This window comes from Emydura macquarii, unplaced genomic scaffold (assembly GCF_026122565.2).
Source record: "Emydura macquarii macquarii isolate MOO-44397 ecotype Brisbane River unplaced genomic scaffold, CSIRO-AGI_Emac_v2 contig_320, whole genome shotgun sequence".
NCBI classification, from domain to species: domain Eukaryota; kingdom Metazoa; phylum Chordata; order Testudines; family Chelidae; genus Emydura; species Emydura macquarii.
Window position 1 is genome coordinate 1,595,804 of NW_027130457.1, and position 9,017 is coordinate 1,604,820.

Genomic DNA, 9,017 nt, shown 5'->3' on the forward strand with positions numbered 1-9,017 from the left:
TGGTGGCTTCCAATCTCCATGACCCGTGGGCTGTGGAGTTCAGAATTTTGACCAGAGCGGTCACTGTCGGGCATTGTGAGACAGCTGCTGGAGGACTGTTAGGGTCGACATAGGTCATGCAGTGTCTACACTCACACTGCATTGACCACAGTACATCAACTATTACTCAACACCGTTCAGGGAGGTGGTATTGCTATGTCATCATAATAGAGTGCTTACATCGGCAGGAGACAAATTTGAGCATTTATATTTGCACAGATAATTCATTGCAAGGCGACTTAAAACATTTACCTAACTTTGTAGTATAGACCCGGCCTAGTGTCACTGCCAGCTCTAATTGTAATGCATAAACAGCTCACTTTAATCTTTTAGCAGTCCTTCCAGCCCATTAATTATTTCTGTTGGTGCTCTTCTTCCTGTTTAAGGTATTTGGAACTGAGTCATCAAAAATTGAACTACTCAACCAAGGAAGGCACTGAGAATGGGGCCTTATCCTTCTGCTTGACAGAATAAAACCAATCTAGTCATAGACTGAGTGTACATGTATTCATTTTCCACAGTCATTTTCTGTCTCATCCTTTTTTGAATCCTCAAGCTCTTGAACTCATGACAGGGAATTTTACAGATGGATTACATAAAAGAATTTTCTTTGATCTGTTTTAAATTTGCTGCCTTTCATTTTTTCATTGGCTGTCCCTTTGTTCTTATTCTGAGAATGGGGAATATCTGCCTTCTGTAAAACATTCATTATTTTCTACACTTTTAACATGTCCCACCTTATTACCTCTCTGTAACCTAAACAGTCTGTCTTTTTTCTCTCTCTTCATAGGAAATTCTTTACTATCTCTCTTGGTTTTCATACTTTGTCATACTTATCAAAATATAGTTAAATGTAAAAGTTTAAGTGGAAAGACATTTCTAATTAGAATACTTGTGTTGCATTATGGTAGTTAGTAGAGGATCCAGCTGTGATTAAGGCCCCAATGTTCTGAATTCCATAAAACCTGCAGTAAACATGCAGATGCTGCCCTGAAGAACATGCAATCTAATAAACAAGAGAAAAGGAACATTATCTCCATTTTACAGATGGAGAACTGAGGCATAGATTGAGACTAGTCCAAGATTGCACAGAAAGGCTGTTGCACAGTTGGGAATTGATATGTGATCTCCTGAGATCCAGTCTGCTGTCTTAACTAGAAGATCACCCTTTTTCCCTTTATTATTTTTAATTGGCCAAATATAAATTGGACTCTACTTCCAAATGGAATAGGTGCAGCTCCCCTGCCTTAAGTTATGGTGTATTAGAGTATGCAAGATATGAACTTCACCTTTACCACAGAGGCAACAAGCTCCTTAAAGTGAAAGGTTTTCACATTTGGCTAGCTAGCTGCCCAGAAACAGGTATCAGAATGGGGGAAACTATAGGTTGTTAATAACCATTGTTTTAAAAGTGTTATTCAGTTACCTTATCTACATGAATCTAACCAACATATCCATGGAAACAGGATGAAAAAATGGAGATAGCTAGCAACTGGGACTGAGAAACTCCTTTGTTCACCTAGCCTCTTGGCTGCCTTCTGAGAACTGAAAATGCCAGTATGCAAAACCCAGTTATGAAAAGCTGGTTTCAAAATTTGCAATGATTTTATTTTAATAATTCTAATAAATATAATTTAAACCTAGTAATATTTTCCCTTTAACAGGAGTGAACTGGCTAAGAAGGTCTAAGCTTTGTAGTTCAACAAATGCCATCACGGTAATTCTTACCAGATAGAATTTTCCTTTTACAATGTTAGTTTATAAATAACTGTTTATTGTGTGTACCACTGTCCTCTATTGGATGAAACAGGAATTACTCACGTGTCACAGACCCTATATTATTCACAGTTAATGCAGAGTCTGCTTTGGCGGAAGTGGTAGGGGGGTATGATTTTTCAACAGAAAGCTTTGAGTTGGATCCCCACTGCTATAATGAAGTTCTGAGTGACTGTATGGTTCAGTGTAGTGTCATGTGCGACGTCCTTCTCCAGGTGGCCGCATGTTTGGTTCAAATATATGCACTTCTTGACTGCATAATTACCACATATTCTAACTGTTCTTAGAATGGTGATAAACAAATGACAAATACATGAAACAATCTAGATTATGTTGTTATGTTCAAACCACTTTGCTATCACATAAAAATTGTTCAGTTAACTGATGTCATCAATACACATATACTTAATTTTTAAAGCTCTACAAAAGAGCATTAGGGTTGTAAAGTGAAGTCCTTAAAATCTAGCATTATCAAAGTTACATTTGCATGTGTAACTTTAAATCTGACCCCTTGTGCACACACATTACAATGTAATCTTTACTTCCATCATCACGTGTTATTTGCACAAGACTCTATCTCTGTAGGTGAGCAGGACAAGCACTGATCCTGCAATGGAATCAACTTCTGTGGATTCCTGGGGCTCTGCATGGATGGAAGGGTTCATGCTGATGGATCTGGTTTGAAAGGGTAAGAATCTTGAAGTGTGAGAGAGGCCCCAATCTTGCAAACAGAAGCACTTGTTTAAAAAAATGTGTTGGGTGGGAGGAGGGTTGCACATAAATAGGTATACATTAAAAATGTTTATTTTTTCATTTACTACTGTTTCTGCTGAAACTTTAAAAAGAAATTCTCTTCAAACAGAGGTCAGAAACAGATATGGATATGTTTCATCCTGAAAAGTGAAGGTTTGGGAAAGTTATAAGCAGCTATAAAAGGGCCTTTAAGAATGGAAACTCTTAGGTGATGTTAAAATAGCTCTTTTACACACTATAAATATAATGCTAGAATAGTCTGAAATAATTTCAGTACACAAATACCATTTATTTCCTGCACTGATAGATGAGGCAAATAAATTCACATGGTATCAATAGTTCTGGCCACATTACATCTATTAAAATAATCCTTCCTACTAGCCACAAGTATTTTCCCACTTCTACTAATTAACCCACACCTTCATATACTGTTGCTTATCTCTACTGTAGCAGCACAACTCACGTACTCAATGAAGTACCTATATTTAAAAAAAAGCACACAAACCAACCCTTAACAATCACTTTTTATTTTATTTTATTTTATTTTATTTTATTTTATTTTATTTTATTTTACATCACATGCACAAGGTGATCATTTGAAATTCTGTCTGTTTGAAAATACAGCCAATAAAGTTCCATCCTGCAACATTTCCCAATGAATGGCTCTTATATGTATATTACCTGACATAGAAGAAACATGTCTTCATCATCCCAGTGGAGACAGGTGATATCTGAGTCAGAAGGCGCAGGAATATAGGATTTGCCATACTGGATGAGAACAGCACAATTACCAATGATCATCCATTCACTGTCATACAATCCCAGCTTCTGGGAATCAGAGGCTCAGGGAGATCAAGAACCTAAAGTTGTGTCCCTGACCATCTTGGCTAATAGCCATTGACGGGCCTTTCTTCCAAATTCAAATTTTGAGCTTCTAGCCATAAGAGGTAAATGCTACATTTTTTCATTACATTGAACAGTTCTTACTAAACTGCCTAAGTTAAAGTATTGAAGTCAACAAGATTTCATCAAGGCCGGCAAGCACTTTCTGAAACCAGAAGCAGTTGTAAAGGCATTCCCTCATTGAATTATACAGTTAATGAAGTGTTAAAATGATGATATTTAATATCTTATATGATAGTTACCTCAGGGAACCTTTCAGCACTTAAGAACTGGTAGCTGGTAATTAGAGTTTACCTGACTAAACCAACACCACAACATAACGGAAAACTTTTAAAACTCTTCTAACCAAAGCTAGAGTTTGTAGGACTGCTCTGTAACATGTGAGAGAGAATCTGACAGAGTGAATCTGTGAAATAAGGTTTTGGAATCTGATAACTGAAGTTAGCTTGAGGCAACCCAGAAGCCGATGGCCACACAATAGCTGCAGTTCAAAAAAAAAGTGAAGGCCTACTTTTAAATATACAATAATGTGAGTAGGTTCTACACCCAACATAAAACATATTTGAAAACGTTATTTTGATCTCCTATTTCAAAACTGAGACAAGTGAGGGCTAGATCTTCTTACCTCTCTGTCATTTGTATCACCAGCGTGGGGCAAAGAGCCTATCAAACAGCTCTAAAAGGGCAGTTGAGGATTTTCTGGCATCAAGGGATTTCTTGGAGGGCACATAGCTGGCTTTATACCACTTGCTAACTCCAACCAGTGTAAGGGGGCACGAGGGGGATGGAGCTGGAGTGCGATATGCTCTGCTGATCCCTGGGTGGCTGAATGATCCCTACAGGACTGTACTAGCCTGTGCAAATTATGCCGTTCTATGGCTGCTCTCACTTGTGCTGAAGGTTGATTCAGTCCGTGGATGATGAAGAGTCAGGAGAGTCATGAAAGTGTCTTAAAACCACCTTTCCCTCTTCCCTTCATCCCTCTCCCACAGTGCCAAGCATAAACTCAATAAAAATAGGGGAGATTATCAAGTAAAAGAGCAACCTTAAGGAACAGACCTGAGTATCATGGATTACAGAGAAAAAGTAGGTACCTACAACATTTCTTCAAGAATAGAGGCCATAAAAATGGTACATTGAATAAGCAGGTGCAGCTACATAGTTGAGTAGGGAACTCTCACTGTTCCATGAGGAGATTGCCAGCCAAAAGAACAAATAGGAGAGCAATTTCCCTTTTGGGGCTTTGAATATTGGAAGAGATGCCATTTGGTTAATGCATTCTGCAAACGGGAAAGCTCCAACTTCCTCTTTTCATCTTGGAGTAACACGAGGGAAGATGACTTCACGTTTGTGCTTTTTGGAAGTACTGCTGACCTCCACCCACTGAAAGAAAATTTTCACCAGGATCCAAAAAACAACTATATGTCACACATTGAAAAAAAAAAATCTAATTGACATCTGTTTTTTCCATGAAAAAAAATTATTAAAAAAGGGCAACATTTCTCTGCGGAAAATGTCATTTTTCCACCTGCTGAAAAAAAAAATTATGTTTTGCCCAGTATGGGACATGCAAAGGCATTTTGCTATTTTCACCATAAATGGATGGAGGAAAAATACATTTTGGATCATATTTATGAGCATGGATGAAAATGTTTTGCTGTTAAAACAAATATTCAGAAAGCAAAAACTGGCCATTTCAAGCTGCTTTTCTGCTCACTTCTTTACATTTACATCCCTGAAATGTAAAAAAGAGTTACTTAATTTGGAATGTCTTCAAACTAAGAACATCTGTAGATTCAGAGATGAGCTAATTTGGACTCATTTGTTTGTGATAGGCAGAAGAACTCCTGAAAAGAGCTCGTTTAAAAAAAAAAAAGAACAAAGTCTGTGGTTCCAATCCTAAATGAGGAAAGAGATTCAAGGAACACATTCAAAACTATCTGCTTTATTCATTGTTTAGTAACTCCAGGACAAGAGAGAAGTAATTCAAGGTCAGATTGGGAGTGATCTTTGCCCCCCCTGGTGTGTGGGATAGGGGGATGCACAGGGATTTCATATTTCCCCCACACATACTCCTTATACACCCTTCAAACAGGCCTGTGACAACCACAATCCCTGTAGTTTGGAGAGTCCAATAGCCATCCACTCTGTGCATTCTCAGTGACATATATCATTGCAAAGGATACAGGGAAAGACAGAAATAGATGGGCTTATGGAGCATAAAAATGCAGCTGTATTATTTCTGAGAAGTGGGACATTTGGCTTCAGTGGGACCATCTGGATGGTCTGTTTATCTTAGGTGTTTACAACATTGTCACACCCATGCTTTCAAAAATCATGTGTCAGATTCCAAAATAACAGAGATTTTTAAAATAGCTATTTTTTTCTGGTGCTGGGAACCCTTTGGGTTCATGTTTTCAAGGGCTCTTTTATTTTTTTGGACAGTTGAGATACTCACCTAATCACATGAATCCAGGAACTAGAACTTTCAGAAAAGCTACAAATATTATGATATTTTGAATAAAATGGTGAGTTGGTAATGCTGCATAGCCTTAGCACCTGCCCTATGGCATCTAACAATGGTAACTAATTATATAAGAGGATTCCAACAGTGCCCATATGTATTATCTCAGTAAATAGAGTCTCAAATTGTAGGCCCACAGAGTACCTTTTCAATTTGATGTGGCTGTTATTGTTTTCATTTAATTTAGGTTTCATGTGTTCTACTTCTGTTTGCTTTAAAGCAGATTTCTATTTACTTATTAGTTTCAATATGAAACACAGAAGCCAACAAGGTCTACTGTACCAGAGAGACACATGAGGCAGTTCAGCTAAAATAAGAACTCATGCGTTTCTGATCTCCCTGGGATCAGGCATACAGAAAATCTTGAGAGAGTCTATTTTTGCAACCTTCCTAGTCTAATTTCTAGATCCAAAGAGGTTTGCATTAGCTTCAGATAATCATCCAAAGTTTTGGAAGCTTATCCAAAACCAACAGAAACTCTGAGCCTTTTGAGGTCTGCCCATCACTAATTTATAAGTGCAAGAAATTAGTGCACACAGGCTCCAAGAAATCCTTGGATGCAAAGAGAACATAATGTTACTTATTTGGGCATACAGTAAGCAGCTGTGACTTGATGTGTAGAGAATCTGTACTGAAACAAGTCAGAGAGAACATTGATTTTTCGGGAGCTGGCATGGACTGACATGGAGTTTGACCACATGGGATCTAGATTAGGGTGACCAGATAGCAAGTGTGAAAAATCAGGTCAGGGGTGAGGAATAATAGGTGCCAATATAAGACAAAGCCCCAAATATTGGGACTGTCCCTATAAAATTGGGAGATCTGGTCACCCTAATCTAGATAGATTTTATTTTTACTATATGTGGTCCTCTTGTTAATGAATTGTGTCTGCTTTACCTTAAAATATATGAATCTTTCAAGCCATCCATATTTGTAGTGCCAGTTTCACAATTTTGAACCTCTTGTAATTACTAAAAGCATGAACAGGGCTCAAAATATAAGGAAGAGAAAATATGAGGTTTTTAAATGCCTGTGTGCTATTTAAATTAAGCGAAGTGCAAAGTGTAATAGGAGAGATGATATGAAGGTTTGTAGGTCCAATTAGTCTTCCAGGCTTCTGAGGCATACTAAACAGTTCTTTCAAGACACAACAATAAAGTATGAAGTATTATTTTAGGTCGTCTTGTTTGCTTCACTTAACTCCTGGGTATTTTACTTAGTATGGATGGGGAAACTACAATATGAATTTAAAATTAAGACTGACTAAACAAGACTAGAAAAAGACTTAAAGATAATTCTCCTTCCTTGGTAACAGAGATTTCTGGGCTGTTTTGTTAAGACTGTGGGAGTACAGATTTACAATTTGTTCTGAAAAATAATAAACACAAAAGCACCCTTAATGCATTTATTGCAAATATATTTAAGAGATGCTTGCAAATATGAAAATTTATCAGCACATGCAAAAAATGTGTTTGTATTTTGGTTGTGTCTAGAAACCCCAACCAATATCAGAGCCCTATTTTGCTAGGTGATGTTCATATGTATAATAAAAGGCAATGCCTGACCTGAAGAGCTTGCTGTCTAAATAGACAAGGCAGACAAAGTATGAGAGAGAGAAACTATTATCCCCATATCATAGATGGGGAACCAAGGCACAAAAAGGAAATGTGACTTGCTCAAGGACATACAAAATGGGATAGAACTGAGAATTGAACCCAGATCTTTTTCTGAGTTCCTGTCCAGTACCTTCACCATAAGGCCATCCTTACTCTCAAAATGTGCTTACCTGTCCTTTACTGTGATAATGATAACTAATATTTCACTAATCCAACCAAAGAAATTATTTGCCCTACATGATTGGGCAAGTAGAATTTTGCAAGGCTGCATTATGCTTTCCTTTGTTCCCTCAGCCACATATACACACTTTAAAGATGATGGACATAACAAAGTATCAAAGCAAAACTTTCTCTTCTAACTTTAAATGGATGGGAGAGCTCAGCTGAGAGACAAAGGTGCACAAAAATTATGCACAGAATTCAATACGCACCTTAAAGATCCCATGGCGGCACAGATAATCTCTGCCAAGGCAGCTGAGACAACATTGCTCTGGCACTAATAAAACTGATTAAATGTACAGATCCCCCTTAAACAGTTGACAGCCATATTTTCAGCTATAATTAAAAATAAACATGATGGCACTAACATCTACATTTCAAATATTGACACTTCTCCCACCTTTTTTTTAAAGTTTAGTGCGCCTACTTTCCTCTGAATAGCTTTCGTTATCTTCATATGAATATCCAGTAGTTCAAGATGCCTTCTTCAACTGTAAAATTGTCCAATTGGGAAGCATAAGGCTAAAGATAATTTCCTTACGAATCAATCCGCTCACCCACTCACATATGGATTCTGGATATATAATATGAAATAATAGCACATAACCCGGAATGCATTGTTGCACTTGCAAAGTTTTATCATTTTTAATAAAAAGTCTTAAGTTAAAATACTTAATTTAAGGTATGACTTCAGTAGGGCAGCATGGATGAAAATAAAAGCAGACTTTGGTCCTTTATACTAGTAAATCAGTATTGTCCGGCTATAGCAAAAGAAGGACGGGAGACACTTGATATGGTTTTAATCAGGCTGCAACTTTATTATAAGATGTCTGAGACTACCTGATAGATAAAAGTGTACTGTGCAGGTAACCTGATGTTTGTAGAATATAAAAAAACAGGGTTTGTGCTTTAAGATAGAATAGCGAAGTATATAGCTTGGGAAATAGCTTGGGAAAAGGGCCGAAAGGACCTAATAAGGGCCGTCCAGGAACTAGGACAGCACATATAGAGGGCGGAACTAGGAATGGATGAGCTGACCGCAACCGGCTGGGCGAAAAACAGGAAGTGCCAACATGACATGTTATTCTGACATGTGGCAAGCTGAACAAGTAAACTGATCCGGTTTAGCAAGTAAACTGATCAGCTTGAGGGTACTTAAACCCCAAAAGTCAGTTGCACTTTGGACT